The 19,988-nt window shown below is 40.2% G+C and overlaps 1 protein-coding gene across 1 annotated transcript in view; it reads right to left on the minus strand.

Moving 5' to 3' along the window:
- Positions 1-19,988, minus strand: part of ARHGAP6 (Rho GTPase activating protein 6) — a 339,292-nt gene that overhangs the window by 42,280 nt on the left and 277,024 nt on the right. The gene's annotated exons all lie outside the window — the stretch shown is intronic.

Raw genomic sequence — 19,988 nt, forward strand, 5'->3', positions numbered from 1 at the left:
TGACATCCTATATATCATCCAAGTTTTCACTAAGGTATTAGGGACCAAAGATTTTAAGCAACGGTGTAGGCAGGTTTATTCTTGAAAAATTATGTCAAAAGTTTGGCTAGCATTATTTCATTCAGCAGCATCTTTTATAAAGAAAAAGTCAACAAAAATGCATTTTATTTATTAGGTCTCAACAAATATCAGGGATTAAGACATGGGCCTGCTTTAACTTGTACCTTTTGAATTTTTTAAGTTCCAAAGCAACACAAAGGGTCTAACATTGGGACTAATACTAATGTTAACATAGGCATCACTCTAGCTAAAGATTAATGAACACGTACCTTTGCCTCACTTGTTTTGTTCTATGGCAAAACCTCAAAAACGAACACATCGTACCTGGGTTTCGCTTTTATGGTAAGAAGGTCACCAAACAATCTGCCTCAACATGTTCTTCTAGTTATGTAAACCAGTGCCTTAAGTGATCTTTTTCCAGTAGGGAACATACCACACAGGAGTGAAGTGGCTCCGTCAATTAACTCTCATCTTTGCAATTACAGGTAATGAGAGAACACAAGCTGTTTCCCCATAGTTTTCCCTCACCTCCGACTGAAAGCCATGCCCAGAACATTACTCAACAGACAGCTGGACAAATTTTGACTTTTTCATAGCCAGTTAACAACCTTTTACTTTAAAATGAACATTTCTTTTTACCTTATATAACTGCAGTTTGATCGAATCCACTTGCACACTTGCACTCTGCATTTATTTAGAGCATATTTGCTTCCAGCACTCACTTAACTATGATACTCAGTTCCTGTCTTGATGTAGACTGTCATTTGCTCGTTATGTAAATTCCTCTTTTTTCAGCGCCTGCTCTTTTGAGAATTCATCTCTCTGAAATAAGGCTGACTAGAAGGGATAAGGTATTCTAGATGAGAGTTCAGCAAAATAACCGTGGTAATTCATTGTCTGATATGGTCTATGATTAGATTTTCCCTTTTTTGTAGCCACAGGACAAGTCCATAACTTAAAGTCGTACTTTGATTGATTAATACGCCCAGTCTTTTCACATCATCTGACATTTCCAGTTGATAAGACTGAGTTTATTCCAGAAATTCTTCTTTCACCTCTTGGCAATATGAATAGTCAGTAGCCTGCTTGTTTTTATAGGGTTCCCTACTACCATCGTGTTCCGGCTTCATATATATAAAATAATTTTCAAATTATTTTTCATGTTCTAAATTTAAATTACTGCTTCACAGTAGCCTTTTGATAAATGTCTTATATTTCTTCGGAGTCTTAGAGCCTTATTCTCCAAAGACCCATTTATTGATACTCTGCCATTCCATTGAAGTCTACAGAGATGTAAAAACGAGAACTAAAGTCGAAAATGGATGTAATATATAGTGTTTTGCTATTACACCTGCACAATGGCAACTTCTGAAGTGTATTAGTCAAAAACAACAGAAATACAGGAAAAATTAATGCTATTCTATATTGAACACAGGAACAAATGGCACTCATATCCACATGGAAAACAGGTTAATGATTTCTAGGGCCAAACTATCAATGCTTTCTCATGAACCTTGTTCTTAATGGGTGATTCTTTCAACTCCAACAGTAATTCCTCAGTGAATGACAGGCTGAGACAACATTTGTGCATTTGTCTCTGCAAACCTTGAATTTTGGATACAAGTGATGCTCTGGCCCAGAGGAATGTAAAGTAGGAAGCAGTTCTGGAGATGAACAAGCCAGAAAACACAGAAATTAGTCCACTCCATGCACTCCTGGGCAAAGAAACAGATTGTAGAGTGACAGAAGAGAGACACTTACTTTGGGCAAATGGGTGCAGTTCCACTGAAGGCAGTGGGCCTACGACCATTTACATTCACAGTCTATGTGAATGTAAATTACATTTACATTACCCCATGGCTAGAGAAAAAGAGTTGCAAATTAAAATAATACTGAGAGGAATCACAGTGAAAAGCTGAAACTTAGGGGATCTGCCAAGAGGTCTGAGGTCAGTTCTAGTTCTCCTCCTCCCCAGCAAAAGACGTGACTAATTATAGTCTGTACTTTGTAAAAATAAGTACGTTTTGAAATGACTGTTGATTCAGGTTACATCAGACATGGACACTGCTGAAATATCCACAATGTGCCTAAAGACTCATGCAACTCTAGCAGCTTTGCATCTTAAATTAACCCAATTCATCATAATAATGCTTAGTATTTATTATCTGCAGTGTGTTTTGAGAATATAATTAATATCCAAAGCATTCTTGGGAAACATGTAAAGCATTATTACCCATGCATAAAACCTGCTGTACCTTTTAAAATTAATTAGCGAATATTTACACAAAATACTACTGTATCAGCCCGAAGTGCTATTAAATATGGACTGCTATTTTAATTCATACTTTGGAAATGGTTAAACCACAAAGTGATAAATGCTGTTGGGCTTTTATCCAGCCTCTTGTGTATATAATTATCACCTTCTAATAGTTCAACAACATACTGCTCCTCCAATAGATTCCACCCAAGAATATTAGCAAGATGAGAGAAGTACTCAAAAGACAGCAACTGTCAAAGTGAAGGAAGATGCATTTGTTTTTTCTTTATTATCCCATTCTGTTTTTTTCTGAAGAACACTTGCCCAGGCAGCTGTGCAGACCAGGTTTTTTTCAGAAATGAACTTCCTTTGTTCAATGATTACTAATTTATGTTCTCTGCATTTTTCACTGCAATGCCTACATCATTCTCTGGGCATCTATATATTAAGACTAGCATGATGAATATTTAAAAGACCAAAAGTCTAGAATCAAACTCCTGAGTGCATACTAAATTGCTACATGACCTGTTTTTCCAGAGTGGCGAGCACTTCCAGGTTCAGTTAATGCCAAAAAGACTTTCCTATTTGAAAAATTAGATCATCTTTTTAGGACTCTGTCAGTGAACCACAACTGACAATGCAAGAGTATTTGTACTCATATACTGACTTTGGACAAGAATTGAGGAGTTTGACTGCTGAGATCATTATTTTTGAAATTTTGGGTTAAGGTTGAAATTCACGTGCAGTGTCATCACTAGCACCATTTAATTAGCTGTTATACTCTCAAATCCCAGGTTTTATATAGCCCATTTCAGGGCCTGAATTTCACTCAAAGTGAGGCCATGTTTCTACAAACTAGTTAATAAGAAGCTACTTTCACACTGAAGATATATAAATTTCAGCTCTAAAAGTTAAAAAAAAAAATGAAAGAAAGAGAAATTTGTATTTTTCTAACAGCAGATTGCTATGTTGCTTTGCACAGGACCACCTACCAACACCACAGATGACTCAAAGAGAGAGTGCAGACTGAATCCTGTTACTATTATTTAGCTGTTTTACTCATTTTAAAGTTAAGGAAATCAACTAGTCTATTTGGTAGGTACGGGTGTTGCTCAGCATAAGCAAAAGCTCCAGAAATCAGGTACAGGGAATTCATTCAAGATGATACCACCAGTGGCACACCCGGAGTTAACATTCAGGAGCTCTTGGCCATCAATTTCAGGTTCTGTCACTTAAGAGTCACTATACTGTGAATCCCTAATCCAAGACGCTTCTCATCATTAATATAATACATAGTAAAAAGTCCAACAGCACCTGAGATTTCTAAGTCATTTTCATGACACTATGGAAGTATTAAGCTTCAGATCATGGAACAGACCCTGTTAATAAGCTTGAAGTGAACCCGTAACAAAAATGTGATTCTTTAGCACTTTCTTTCCTTTTACATGGGCTTGTGGATTATCTGTAAGAATGGATGTTCCTTTTATGTTACTTACATGCAAGGACACTTTTTTGTTAATCAAGCACATAATGCACAAATTTATATAGAGACCTTAAGCTAATTTAACTCAGTGGTTTTTTACAAAAGAGCTCTTCTGTTGCTTACGGGGTTACTGAGTAAAGAGAACTCCCCTCCCCATCTATTGGCAACTTCTTTTACTTATGAGAATTGTGTTTCTTGTCCATTTAGGGAAGAAAATTTGTTGTCCTCTACAAATAAGGGTTACTTTCACACAGTATAAAGAGAGGAGTTATGCGAGAGATTAGTATCGTACCCATAGCTCATTTATCAAAACAGAAACAGATGAAATGTGAGATTTCTAAAATATTTCTTCACAGTAGTTATATTCATGGCCATTTTCCATTAACAGGCATTAGTAATTGGATCTAATTGCATTTAAAGAAAAAAGTAAAAATAGAATATATTTTCTAAAAGTGTAACCCATCTGTCTTGAAAATTACTACCAATGGCACCACAAAGCACCAAGTTTGACCTCTCTTGAGGACTTGTCGGTTCACTTCACTCATCGAGAGCAACACATTTCCAAGTGCCAACCTCCCACACCCAGCCTGCGAGCTGAATGTCAAGCTACAGTCTCTCTTGCCTGTGCAATACTGCAAGTAATACAGACTCTGCAATCAGAAAATACTGCTAAATTCTGTTGACAGAGCACAATAAAGACAAGACTGCACTTCATTCATTGACAGTTGTGTTTGTGGTTGAAGCTGCTTCTTTGGGTCACTACACAAAGCAAATTTGCTTCTGAATGCAGACCTGGAACTCCTCTGCTGAAGAAGATGGTGCTGGTTTTACTTACCCATTTCTGTGACTATAAATGTCCATCTTGAAATATTTATTTAGATTAACGTGTTGCTGAAATGCCCTGTTTCCATGCAGTAACTTCCAAAGCACTGCCAGCTGCAGCACAGATGGAAGGTAAACAATTTCCACCAGAGAACCAGGAGCTACACATTTTGGCACATAAAAGCAGTATGAAAACAGAAGGGCTGAGCCTACAGGTTCTTCCCATCATTCTCTTTCTCCCTTTCACCTGTCCTTATCAGTACACACACAAGGAGATCTCCAACAGCAATGCAGATTATATATTCCTTCAGAAGCCTTGGACTATCTCCTGTTTCTCACACTGCTTCTCCTTACGGCCTACACTGCTCTCCTTATTTCACTTCGACTTGACTCAGTAATCCTTTGCGCTTGCCAGCCTGCAGTCGATGGAAGCAAAGCCATATTCATTCAAGCGCATCCCTCAGCTGCAGTCATGACCTTCCAGGCGGCAGCCGGCTGACATGTGCTCACCTCAGCCCAAGCAGCTCGGTTCGGGCTGCCCACCACAGGCACCACAAACACACCCGGAGGCAGCTTCCCTCTTATGTGCTGCTTCCTCTGATGCAGCAAACAAGCTTCAGCATTTCCCTCTCCAGGAAGTTTCCGCTGAATGTGCTGACGGCAGAAGACACAGTGTGGAAAGGGCAGAGCTGAAGTCCAAGCCCATTCTTCAGAAGAAGGGCTGCAGCTCCCCATGGGCTGTGCACAGGCAGGACCGGAGCTGCAGCGTTGCAGCCCTCGGGGCAGGAGCACTGTGGGGCAGGAGCACTGCCTGACCCAAACCCTTCTCAGGGAAACAGTGAGAAACTGGTGTGAGGTGTGGGGAAAGCCAATGGCGCAGGAAACGATGTTCTCAGCAATACGTGGTGTATACAAGAGTACCACTTGAGAAAACCCACAACCATCAGACAAAAGCGTGCTTTTCATTCTCTTCTTCCTCACCCCATCAGACTCTTCGGTAATCTGTGGTTAGTGTATCTTCTTCAGTCCCTTGGGGCTAAGGCATTACTAATTGTTAAAATGAAATATGGTGGAATTACAAAGACCAAATGTGCAGGTTTAAGTGATGCAGCTGCAGGAAGTTTAAATTCTGCCTTATACACAATCTTTCTACCATGGAAGAATTTGGTCATAGTGGTATATGAATTAAAATTATTTATCTAGGAAGTATTCACAAGTTGCTGTGGAACCTGCCTAGAAGGCAAAACTGCTGGAAACCTCACCCGCTTCAAAAGAAAGTGGCATCCCTACAGGGACCTGGGTTTTATTAATCCAATAACACTTTACAATAACCTTTTGTGATTCTAATACAAATTTAAACAAAAAAAGCCCCTATATATAAAAAACATATAAATATATACATATAATATAAAAATATATAGTTTTACACCATTAAATACCTTTTTACATACCAATACATTTAAAATGGCTGGATTACACAAACATTGAGGAACAAGATATTCAGTGAGTTCTATAGAGGAAACGAAAAATCAGAATACTAAACTGTAATTGTTGTGGAGCTTATTGGTACTTGCTAAACCTTTAGCTGGATCTAAGGAAACCAAGTCATTTTGACATGAAAATAAACAGTTGCTTAAACCTTTTTTTTCTGCTGGACAAGGGAAGCTGCTGCTGCTGCTGCCATATACAAAAGTGGCGATGGAAATAACTTACTCAAACAAGCATGCAAAGCTACCTGCCAGCCCTTAGAGATTTACAAAGGAAGGGCCAAATGCCCTTGTACACCCTTCTGTGGCTGTCACTGGAGAAGAGCAAAAAGCAGGTGAATCCCTGGAAACGGAGAACTGCGCAAGACACAGGATGCCAGGTCTGAGTTGCCTGTACATAGACAGAGTCAGATTCTCAACTAATACAAAGCTCTGTTTGCTTCAGTGCCTACATTAGCACAGGACTGCCTATGTCATAAGAAGACCCGAATCATAGTGCTCTAATAAAATAAAATTTTAAAACCAAAACAAAACCCCAAACCCTACCAAAAAACCAAAACAAACAAACCAACCAAACAACAAAAAACCAAAACCAAAAAAACCCACCAAAACCAGAAAGAGTGGGCCAAAGGGTAGCTTGCTACACATTTTTCTCTGGGAAGGTCTTCCGATGGAGCACATGCCTTGCTGTCAATACTGGAATAAAAAATGTCTCCAGGTATACCAAAATCAGAGGGAGCCGCTCTTTCTATAGTTCAGGGTAGTATTTGCTACACTGAGACTGATGACAGGATTCACAAAACAGTAATGTGAAGTGGCAGGTGCAAGACAAAATACAGACACTGTATTTTTTTTCACATTGTAGCAGCATCTGTAGTGTGGCAGGAGTTTCCCTAAACTCAAAAGGCAGGCAAATTCCTAACTTAAACAGATTGTGCTACATCAGGGACTCTGCTGCTGCCCTTCTCTCTACATGGAAGGCACGTACAAACCGTGATGATGGGCAGAGGTTTAAAAGCTTTGAGAAACATCCCGTTTCGAGTGCTTTCATAACTGACAGTAAAATAGGTCAAAAACTGTCTACACCACTATATCAAAAGAAAATACTTTAGCTGTACTGAAAAAAAAAACAACCAACCAAAACACCAAACCCCAAACAAACAACAAAAGGAGTCTTGATGCTGTAGTTCGAGATAGGAAAAATACAAATAACAACTCTAAAACTGCCTTCAGTCCACTGGGGGCAGGGGAAAATTGACTGTCTCCTGATATCAGTTACCTAAATATAAAGCCATTTTATAACACGGAGAGGGGAGAGCAGTTTGATACCATTCCTTGTCAAAGTGACTCTTGATTCGATAAGAAGGAGAATTACCTTTAATCCCCACAGTACAGGGTGGGCTAGGGGCAGACCAGACGTTAAACTGCCAGCATTTAGCTGGCACCAAATTTTTTGTCTATTGATAAGCTGGCTTGCACACCTGTACCGGCAGGTGAAGCAGCAACCAAGTTTCTTTACATCTCCCTTAGAGCTTTCTCCCGTGTTGCGCTCAGTGTGAGCATGGGCTGAGCTCGTCAAAGGAAATTCCCTCAATTCTCTGGAATTCAGGAGACCCACTAGCGGTCACACAGGTGGTTCAGGGCATCAAGGTCCCCACTGTCTTCTGACCATCGCTTTGTTATGAAACGTTCATACAAGTCTCTCCTCAGACTCTCATCTTAAAGAAGGAGCCGTGCAAGAAAATATAAAAGCCTTAATAACTTGCTCCCTCCAGGATTAATTAAACTAGACCACAATATTCCTGCTCAGAGCCTTGATGAAGAAATGAAATGAGAGAGGAGCCTTTAGCGCAAGGAAGTGAAATCACGGTGCAGAAGGTCTCTCACTGGACAGGTTGGTGGCCCCAATAATTGAGATTCTATCCCTTTGAAAAATGACCAACAGATCTTCTTTCTAATAATGTTCCATTGTAATAATTATCTGCCCTCTGTACAGCTTATGTACTTTTTTATTAATAAGCAGAAACAGGTGTTGAAAATGTAAACCACACAAGATACAAGGCATGATGAGCTCTGCAGAGAACGCTTGGGTTGACTTCCTGCACAGAAACAGAGTCACATAGACATTTGTCTAATCTATTCTTAAAAGCCTTCAGCAGGAGATTAGGTCTCCATTAAATCTCGAGGTAGCCTTTTCAGTGTAAAAGCCTAATACAAAGATACATATATATACAGTACTGCAGCTCTGATAAAATAAATCTATCTGTAGTCACCTTATCTTTCCTAACCAGTATTTAGAGACATATCTTACACTTCTGGCACCAATCACAACTCCTACACTGAAACCATGCCTTTAAAGAAACCTTAGAAACTAACTCTTCTACCTAAGGCAAGAAGAAATCCTCATCAGAAATACTTCCCTAATGCCCTTTTGAAATGAGCAATACACATAAGATAACAGACATAAATCTGATTTTCAACTGAAATTTTTTAAAGATTTATACCAGAACACACATGTTAAAGCAAAGCTCTGCCAAAGGCAAGTAGAACATGGAAATTAGTAGGCTGCAATGTCAGTATTCCTAATAAAGGTTCTAAAGCTTCTCACATAGGATATATTTATTGGTATTTATTCTTTGGCTTTGAATTGTAATAAAACACAAAATCTTAAGTCACTATAGAATCACCACACACTTAGATGGATCTGCAAAGCACAGTACAATCTAGTTGAGTGTTCAAAAACAAAGGACTGGTACTACATAAAGCACTAAAGACAGATTTGCAGAGCACAACCAAGAATACCTCTGTTACAGTAGTGTTCTCACAAAGACTTAGAAAACATACAAAAATAATCAAATACACCTTGTTTTGCAAAACACAGTGTTTCAGAGCCTCCATGCATTTTGCTGCCTAACACTGGTTCACTCAGGCCATGTGTCTGAATTTTTGAAGTACAGGCAATGGTCATGAGTAATATTTAAAATGGAAGTGGAGATTTCCACGTGGCACACTAACACAGAGAAAATACTGAACGTATTTATATGTACTTATAGTCAATAGGTATTTCAAGTGTACTATTAAGGAAATTACATTAGATAGGATTTTTTTGATGTCTCAGAAGTAATTTCTAAGCTCAACGGGACTTCACATCAATGTATGAATGCAGCAGTCTCTGTATCCGGACTTACAAGAGCAGTATCCTAAACCCACAACCGTCGGGATCTAAATAAGCAACTGCCCTAATAACGAAGGCCTCTGGTCACGATTCCATCTCCAGTAACTGTGTCTCATGACATTTAGGTACATGGATGATAATATTTCCCTATTTATCTTTGGAGTTTCAGCAAGTTTTCTTCCCTTCATTGTGATACTCACCGAAAGACTCCTGCCTTTTAGCACTGCTGCCCAATGAGCTCCACAGCAAAGCGTTCCTCCAGCATCCATCCTTGTCCCCATTTCCTTACTCTGCCTTCACAAAACACACCTACACAACAGGTAGATTCTCGGAAGTTACACAAATCTTTCTTTTAAAGGTATTGCGTTATACACTGTTCTTTTCTATGTTTACATTAATGGTGCCATTGATTTCACCAAGAAGCCCAGTATTTTCTACTTCTGTTCTGTATTCATATAGCACCAAAAAAAATGCATGCTGCTTCTTGATCGAAGCTCCTAGCTATTTACCAAAATACAAAGTAATTATTAAAAGGACAAGCAAAAATGTTTGCTTTTAAAACTATTAGCTTGTCTCTAACTGATGGAATAGATATGCTGAATAAAGTTTTCCTGATGTAAACAGATGTAAAACCTGCTATGTGATACAAGAACAGCTTGGAAATAAATTTGCTGAGCATTACATAGAGTATTTTATTTAAAAACTGCCTCACAGCAAAGTTTAAAAAAGGAACAGATCACCAAAAACTTACGTTTTGAAGATAATATATTATTTCCCCTGTTCTACTATTAGAAGAATTACGTTCTTGCAAACTCCATGTATTTCCATTTTTCTTGTCTCAATGGTGGCAAAAAGTCAAATTTGAAAAAAAAAAAAAATCATGACTAGAAATTTCTGCTTATTTCCTTATTGGGAGAAAAAACGATAAAAAAATATTTTTTTGGCTTGCTTATCTCCCTGCCTGGAAAAGCTCCTGTCACCTTCACTTTGACAAACTCCTGTGTAGAAGAGTGCAAGGCTATGTGCTCTTACAACCTCTACCCTGCAGCAGCTGGGACTTCTCCTAGCTTAAAACATTAAGTCAATTTTATTTTCTTTTCTTCAAACTGAGAGATACTGTTTTTACTTTCTAGAAGGAAAAAAATCCTCAGAAAAATCCGTGCTTCCATGGAAAATTATGGGGGGCAGAGAGCTTCCATGTAAAAATCAGCATGATATACAGTTTTCATCTCTGACCAAGACTGATGTAGCAAGCCCGATACAGTATATTCAAAATTTACTAACGTAGTGTAAAGGAGCAGAATTTAGCTCACAGCCTTGCTTGTCTTTAATATAATCTTCATGAACACTACTATATTGGAAAAAAATCCAAGGACTCACAGGATCATGTTAGAGACAGTCTTTATATGAGAAGAACTGGCAGAGGTTGGCATTAAGAGGAGTGGTAATAAGCCTCTTCGCTTAGAAGACATACTGATGCCAACTCTGAAGTATCCAGTCTGTAATCCCATAGCTCCTCAAAGTATAGGCTCCAGTTTACTTAGATGCTTTCCACTGTTACAACAGCCTATAAAGCATGTAACATGGTCAGTGATTAAAAACAATGAGCACTTTGGAGCCCTCACAAAAATGCAAGTCTAGATAAAAATCATAGTCACTCTCAGCGTTAAGGAAAATGGATAATGAAATACAATGACGAGTAATGTAAGCAAAAAACAGATCCAAAAAGCTACTCCCTGCCAAAATAAACAAGAAGTGGAGAACGCATAACTCTGCATACCCATTTTTATTCAGAGATTACAAGAAAAGTTGAGAAAGCCCAACTAGGTATGTTTTCTTCCATTTCAGAGACGTGGTTGCCTCAGCGCTCAGTCTGTAATCACACACTTACTCAGCCCTGCTCCTTCAAATTCACCTTACTAAAGCAAGTCATATAGGAGACTTAATGCCCACTTCACGCGAGCAGATGCACAGCGTCACACACCTGGTGGAACGGGCTATAAAACTTGCATGCAAAAATGTACAACAGCACAGGTTCAAACAGCATAAGCCGTATCTTCCCTTCAATGACTGGGACTGCATTTAGGTTTTGAAACTCAACCTCAGACCATATTCATTACAACTAATCGAAGAAACTGAGAACTAGACTTGGCAGTAAAATTAAGGATTACCTTCTCTCTCCCCAAATGTCCCAGTAAGTCTAAAAAAAAATAATATATCAATTCCCTCAGCAGAACACTTGCTGTAATTACTGAAACTACTGTATATGACCTAGTTGCTGTTAATGGTAAGAAATTGTGTGGATATACATTCTTCTCGTAGGTAGCATCAACACAGTAAACAGTAGTCTTAGTAAAGGCAGTTGATCTCTTTTTTTACATTTGGTACACTTGCTGAAACAGCGGGGTAACATGCTTATTGTCAGTTCTGGAAAGTGAAGACAAATTCCATGTCTCATTTCTGCATTTTCACTCCAGAATATTTGAGAAACGTTAAAACAAACCCAAAGGTACGAAGAAATGTACACAACACTTGTACCAAAGTGTAAACATACTTTGGTATGTGATGCATGTTAAAACCAAAACACTACATCAACATAACGTTAAGGCTGTGACCCAAGCCAACAAAAGCAAGATAATTCATCAGAGATGGGATGTGCTGGCCTTAGCCCAACCAACTGCATGTACTTCAATGTGTTGCATCTGACCTGTTAACAGTCCTGGGCCAACACATAACCTCAATATTCAATCTGAGATACATCAATCTTGTATCTTGAAGATGAGACTGGAACAAAGACATTTCACTACGACAATCTGAAGATATGGGACTGAAGTCTTGTGCTAATAGTCTTCCTACAAAGAATGATGTTTGATAGCATCCCTGTAATTCTCTACTGAAAGATGGGTTAATACTGGGATTCATTATTATTAATTTTATGAAAAGACTGACACATGAAAAATAAAAAGATACTTCTAGGATTCTTGCCTAGTAGAATGTCTAAATTGAGTGAGCCCAGGCCTCTGAAATCTGACCTAGTGCACACACAAACAAAAGCTCCTGTGTCAACTTTCTCACAGCTGAAATTCCAGCCTGAAGTAATTTAGGAAGTCAGAACCAAAAATGTTTAATAAGGAAAACAATGAGAGTTTGTGAAGGTCTGTGCAAAACCTAGATAATATATTCTCCTTGCTGACTCGAATTATACTCCATTTATGTTAAATTAGGATTTCTAAACTTTAACAGGAGAATTCAACATAAATTTTAATTTCTTTCCCCTTTTTTGGGGAGTATTTTTCCTCTACCTCAATGTCTCATAATTGACTAGTCCTACAACTTTCTTCATCACAAGAATGCTTTGTGATTCCTGTTCCTTCGGAGTCCTTTCAGTATCTTCACCTTCCCCATCTTCAAGAGTCACTTTGAATGTGTTCATCGACTTATCGGTAGGATATCAAGAGGCCTTATCAATTCTTCAAGCTTAAGCTGATAAATCTGCTGCTACTACCTTAAGCTGATAGATTTGCTAAACTAAGGCTAAACACAGATATAAAACGGTCCACTCTTTAAGCCCATTTTCTTATTATGGGATTCAGAGGACATTTCAATCCACAAATCAGTATGGCAGGGGGAAGCCCTCTCCCAAAAGCAGAACGTCTTCTGATTCGTTGAACTCTTCTGGAACTGAGGGGAAATGATCCTATCAGCCAGGCCTCATCCTGCTGATCACCACTTCCTCCTCTGTGGTTAACCCATCCACACGTGTCCCAAGTCTCACTCACTGTTCCCTTGCCCCTGACTTGCGCTGAGACTAAGTTCTGGTGGCCAAAACCACTGCACAGTTGTCTACATCAAAACAGAGCCTTGATTCATAGCTGGAGCTATAATGTATGAATGCAAAAAAAACACAGGTAGTTGTCCTAGTTGTAACTACTGCAATGACTACCTTTCAGCAGAAAAATAAACGTGCTTCTCTTAATTTTTTATTATCAGCCCATGAAAAGTACTTCTTTCCAGCAGGTAATTTCAAACATGCAGCTGTAACCTTCAGCTGCAGCTGTAAAACAGCAGTCTCCAGGCTGATACATATGAAAAAGCTTCACAACTTTTGTCTGATGTCTTAATGAACGATCATAGGCTGCCCCAAGATTGTCTAAACAACTCAAAACAAATCTAACACACAAGCAGATCTGCGCTCTGTGTGCCTGCTCTCTCTCCTTGGCCTCTGAAGTCGGCTTTGTACTGTGCGGGCAATGGCAATGCACATGCCTTTACAACACCTTGCTAATTTAGCCCAGTAACTATTAGAAGCGCCATTGTTGTCTGACAATTAACAGGGTGGGGAGAGAAAAAGGGAGCAGTTTGGTCTGTGTGCTCTCAGCTGCTATGCTTGAACCACTGCACAATCATTCCGTGAGAAAATGATTACCTGCCTACTGGTTTCTTCTTCCTACCGATGCTAGGACTGTGAGGCAGGCAGCCTGTGCTCCCAAAGTGGGAGGCAGCAATGAATCAAGAACAAACGATCATCCACCCACAAAGAACAAAATAAATAATCACAAGTGGCAACATGTAGCATGCTTTCATAATACAAATATAAAGCCTCTGAATAGGTTACAGAAATTTTGTGTAGAAGAAGAAAATCTCCTTTTCTACTTCTTCCCCACCATATATTAAGATCCTTTTCTTCCCCATTGGACCACTGTCTTCACCCGCTCTTCCTAAATGGTTCCTACCGACACCCTGTCTCAGTCCTAGTAGCCAGGGCTGGGCAAGAATAACTGGAATGTTTTCTTCTAAAAGCCATCTTGGGGAGTGCTGTGGTAGGAAGCAGTATAGGTGACACCTCTGCTCTATAAAAGTAAAAGCAGTGTTAAAGAGACTTGAGTAGCAATACAGCTGTTTTCTGGCACTTGTCCAGATATCCCCCCAGCTTTGTCTATAACTGTTCAAAGAAATTCAACGGAAGAATATCATATACACTTTTGAGTGGTCAACACCACTTACTAAATTGTTTTCCCAGACCCAACTTCAGGCATCAGTTCTTCTCCAAGAAGCACATCTGTATTTGGCTATGGAAGAGGCAAGAAGCAGAAGGATGGAAACTCCCCAGGGGAAATTCCTAGCCCACAAGACTTCTACATGCTCATAACTCTTAAGTCCTCTGCTTGCCACAACCCTTCCCCAGAGTTTTGGAGATTACACTTGGTGTGACAACAGCACATGAGTGCACCGACATACACGACATGCTGCTTTTGCATCCCAGGGCAATGCAGGCAGTTGGATTGTTACTGCAGTAGCAACGCAATTTACCGAATTATACCAAGATGCTTACTGTGCAGCAATGTTGCCTGTGTGGCTACAGCATAGGACTGTATCACCAGTGAGAAATATAACTGAGCAACTTCTGGAACTTATTTATTCACGTGAAAACATCAACCATCTTGTATTGGTTTTTTGTTGACACTATGAAGAGAACACATCCTGCTTGTGCTGTCACAAGGGATAAAGCGACAACAAATAAGAAAATTCATAAAACACAAAACATTGTTGATATATATGGATTTGAATACAAAGACGTAGATCAGAAGTCAAAAACTTGTAGTCAAGAAGATCAGAAGTTTCCTTCTGAGTTACTCGAGAAATTGGCCAAATTTCTGATTGTCATTGTACAGGTAAACAAATGCATGAGAAAACATACATTGCTCCTATGCTTATTTCTTAACAAGCAACCACAGAAAGCAACTCTGCCATTTATGTTTGCATGCCCTACTGGTAAATACACACCTATCTAAGCAATATTAAGAATTAGCACTGAGCATTTCTTTTTTTCCTCATTTATCCTTTCCCTCCACAACTCCTCCAACCCCACTCCAAAGCCGAGAAGACAGCAGCGCATCCCATTGGGGGCTGGTGAGAACACGAGCAGTCACAGCCTCTTCTTGAATAAAGAGAACACTGCAATTGTGACCCCAGACTCCCAAATCCTATTCAAGTCCCTACTGATAGCTTCACATAGTACCTTAAAACCCAGGCAGATGCTTGAGGAGTTGAATTAGGGCTGGAGCCCTAATTCCTCGTTCGCTCAAACTGACAAAGCCTTGCAGTGCCTACCAGTGCTCCCAAATGCAGGCTCAGTGAAGTGTGACAGGACTGTGAAAGAGAGGGGAGTGATAACCATGAGGTATTTAGGAAACCGCTCCAAACACGTCTCATTCAATACCTCTTCTGCTCAAGAGCTACCTGGAGCCTATGAACAAAAGGGAAGAAAAGGAGCACCTCTCCTGCTTTGGTCCCTGACCCGAGTAACTGATTTTTTGTGAAGACATGGTGTAAAAGGTTCATTTTTTTCCTTACTACTTGCATACAAAGACATACACAATTGGAAAGTCACCAAGATGTATGTGCATCTAAAGTGAATTTCATCACAGGTTTTTTTTCTTCCCATTATAAAGAGACAATTGACTTCCTTGAAACTGAGAAAAACACTGTATATTCTAAACAGCAGCTGTAGAGAAGTTTCACCAGAATCATACTGTTGATGCCATTCAGAGCATCAGAGCATCGAATATCTTTCACAGAATAATTGCATTGGTAGAGAAACTGTGTAATGCTCTGCTTGAAATGATAGTCTCTTGCAACTTAACACATTACTCTAGAGACAGTATAAATGATTCTTGCTATAGTTAGCGGTGGCAGATGAGGGAGTGACAAGGGAGCTGAGAAGGATGTTGATTACAGAATCTGAAAGACAGATATGAGGCAGAAAAACAAGAGCACAAGAAACAAACCTGAAGCATCTGTCATACATATTAAAACAATAACTCTTGATCACTTTGAATTCATTCTAATTGCCTACTGCAGTGCAATCACAGTGTATTTTAAACGACATGCTGGTTAGATAAATTCCTGTGGGAGGTGGTCCCCTCTCTGTGACCACAGGATATTTAACTAAGAGATGTCAGTAATGTGCATCATTAATGGTAATGGCTGCAATACAGCAGAGAGGGATTGCGTATGAGGTATTACATTCGACAAATTCCCCTACAAATGTGGGAATAGCCAGATGTGCCCTAAAAGCGCTAACTGCACTTGCTGTGACAAAGGGGGCTTCTGAGCATGGGAGGACTGAAACATTATGAAGAGGCAACCAATAATGGCACGACTGCGATTGTAAAGATAATGATTATAAAGATAAGGCAGATGCTTCTGTACTCTGACTTAACTTCCATGCAAGTGTGGTTGGCACAAACACTTGTTACCCAAGAACAATGAATTTGTGCTTTCCACAATATCTCTGCCAGTAAATGTAATTACTCATATGCCTGCAGGAAGCAAATGCCCAGCAGGCACGAGCATGTTCTAATGTCATTCACGCACAAGTTCTAAAGAACAGTCAAAGAACACGAATCCCAACTTTTAAAACAGTTTTCTGTATTTTCTAATCCACAGATTGTTCCAGTAACCTCTGTTCCTGAATAGTTTCACGTGGCATTCTCTGAAGTAGAAGAGAGTTGTAGAGCACATCTTTCTATGCCTGGATCTCTCCAGACCCAGAGAGCTCCTCCAGCTCTCTCAGACAGACAGCACTAGTTCTACACGTCATTTTGTCTTTTCTTTTCATTTTTTTTTTCTTTTCACAGAAAATGTTTAATAGCCTTCAATCTGTTTTTAACTTGAGGACAAATTGCTGTGATGAAGTTTTATTTTATTTGTATTCCTGCATGCCCAAAGTGCCTAAGCCAGTTTCACACTGCTAAAACTTGAAACTCTCCATTTACACAGTCCTGTGCTGTTAGCGAAACAACAGGATGGCTACCTGTACCCTCTTACCATACATTTTCACTCCACACTATTCAAGAGTGCTGGGAACATGAGGAGGACTTCGGAGAATCTCTGCAAAGGGCCTAAACCAGCCTGTACCAGTTTAAGAATATAGTAGATTCTTATTCTCTTACCAAAGTGTCAGCACAGATGTGGCATGATGGCAGCATGATGGAGAGACAGAATGATTATTATTTACACATCACAGAATCACAGAATGGAAGGGGTTGGAAGGGACCTCTGGAGATCATCTAGTCAAATCCCCCTGCTAAAGTAAATCCCGATACACAAAAATCGGTGCCAGTCAGAAAAAGGATGGACAGTTAATACTAAATGTACCTTAACTCTAGCTATTACCGTCACTTCTTTCAACAGATGGTAATACAACATTTTAAAACAATTGCACTGGCTATTCATTCACCCTGCATACCTTAGAACACAGAAAAAATTATGATCTGGTAATTCAGAGCAAGTATGAAGATGTGAAATATTTGCCTCTGATCAGAACTGAACAGCTAATTTATTTCTCATCCAAATGAAACAAAAGATACAAAAAATGACAGGGCCAGCAGCAGAGATTAAACAGGAGCCTGGGTTACTGACTTAGTGAAGTGCTCTTTAAGTTGCTTCACCAGAATTTATATTATTCTTATTTGGTTTTAACGCTTAAAATGACACTTTTCAGACTCAATATATCTAAAATCAATTACACATTCTATATTTACCCATGTATTTACATGCTGTGAAAATAAAAACTATTCTTGTGTGTGATCCAAACCTGAAAGATTCAACAGTTCCTAGCCTGCAAGCCATGGCAGCACTGTGCCAAGTTGCCTATGACTCCAAAAGATCTTGCAGAGGAAGGGTGGGTTGACTGCGAAGAGACCCTGGCTTTCCCAGATGTTGGCCTTTTATGGCAATGACAGCAGGAAACAGCAATAAGAACAGAAAACCAGTATTCATTCTCCAAAGCTCGAAGTTTCTGAACGTGGCTCCATGTCCAGATGAACACCAGTGATGATGTGTCCCGTATTGGGACCAGTACTGTTTAAGATCTTCATCGGTTGCCCTAGACGGTGGGATGGAGCCCATGCTCAGCAGGTTTCCCGACGACACCAAGCTGAGCAGTGTGCTTGATGCACCTAAGGGACGGGAAGCCATCCAGAGGGACCTGGACGAGCTTGAGAGGTGGGCCTGTGTGAAACTCATGACGTTGAACAAGGACAAGTGCAAGGTCCTGCACCTGGGCTGGGGCAAGCCCCATATCAATACAGGCTGGGGGATGAAGGGATTGAGAGCAGCCCTGCAGAAAAGGACTTGAGGGTACTGGAGGATGAAAAAGTGAATAGGAGCCAACAACGTGCGCTCACAGCCCAGAGAGCCAATGGCATCCTGGGCTGCATCAAAAGCAGCGCGGCCAGCAGGTTGAGGGAGGTGATTCTCCAGCTCTATCTGCTCTGGTGAGACCTCACCTGCAGTGCTGTTCAGCTCTGGGGCCTCCAGCACAAGGAAGACACAGACCTGTTGGAGGAAGTCCAGAGGAGGGCCATGGAATGATCAGGGGGCTGGAGCACCTCCCCTGTGAGGACGGGCTGGGAGAGTTGGGGTTGTTCAGCCTGGAGGAGAGAAGGCTCCGGGGAGACTTTATAGCGGCCTTTCAATGCCTAAGAGGGGCTTAGAAGAAAGATGGGGACAAACTTTTTAGTAGGGCCTGTTGCAATAGGACAAGGGGCAATGGTTTTAAACTAAAAGAGGGCTGATTTAGACTCGATATAAGGAAGAAATTTTTTACAGTGAGGGTGGTGAAAAACTGGAACAGGCTGCCCAGAGAGGTGGTAACATTCAAGGTCAGGCTGGACAGGGCTCTGAGCAACCCAATCTAGTGGAAGATGTCCCTGCTCACTGCAGGGGGGTTGGGCTAGATGGTCTCTAAAGGTCCCTTCCAACCCAAACCATGCTACGATTCTGTGAATATGTACACTCTATTGTCTTGCATGGCATTACCTCCACATAAGTATATTCGTCTCCCACTGGAACTGCCAGTAAAATACTGCAGCGCCCTTAATGATCCAGTTGCTCCTATGAACATCCTGTAAAATTGTTTTCACATTGATGGAACATTTTTTGAGGGACCAGGGGAGCTGTGGTGGGGTGTGAAGAAATTTATCGTATCCATCTCACTACAATCTGATGCCCTGCTATAATGAGTAAGTTGGACTTCAGTGTTTTTGACAGGAGTTTTCTGCAATCCTAAAAAGTTAATGAATATGCAAGCTGATGTCTTTCATGTTTGTTCTTTTCCACACCATTATTTTCATAGACTGGACAACTTTTTTCTGCTTAACTTTGACTCATTAAAAACCTGGTCCTGCAGCATCACTGTGTACGTGCTACGACACAGTACCTCCGCTCATAGCCAAAAGTGCGAATTCAGTGGTCTCTTGTTATTCCTTAAATAATTACACAACATCTGGGAAGAAACAACAGGTAAGCCAGATTTGCAGATGACTGCGCAATTGCTGCCTTCACTAGGCTTGACCTCCAGCCTACAGGGAACAATAGAAACTTCTGCATTAGTTTTGGTGAGGTTTAGATCCCTGCCACAGTAACCTAAGTACAGGTCTACTACGTGCACATATCCTGCATCGGGATTCTGATAGCTGAGCTTCTCCTTTTCAATTAATCTCCTGTTCTTAGGAGTTCAGTATTTTATGGTGAAAATTAACTTGTTTTCTAGGAAATAAGCACCACTGTCTTTAGGAAAACCTGGGTAGGATTCACCTTATTGATGCAGATGTCTTCACTGTCTGTCTGAACTAGTGGTATTTGGCTTCCTCCAGAGCCAACACAATACAGAGTGAGAAAGCCACTTCTATGAATCCA

The sequence above is a fragment of the Leptosomus discolor genome, chromosome 1 (assembly GCF_034619465.1).
Source record: "Leptosomus discolor isolate bLepDis1 chromosome 1, bLepDis1.hap2, whole genome shotgun sequence".
In the NCBI taxonomy this organism is placed as follows: Eukaryota; Metazoa; Chordata; class Aves; order Leptosomiformes; family Leptosomidae; genus Leptosomus; species Leptosomus discolor.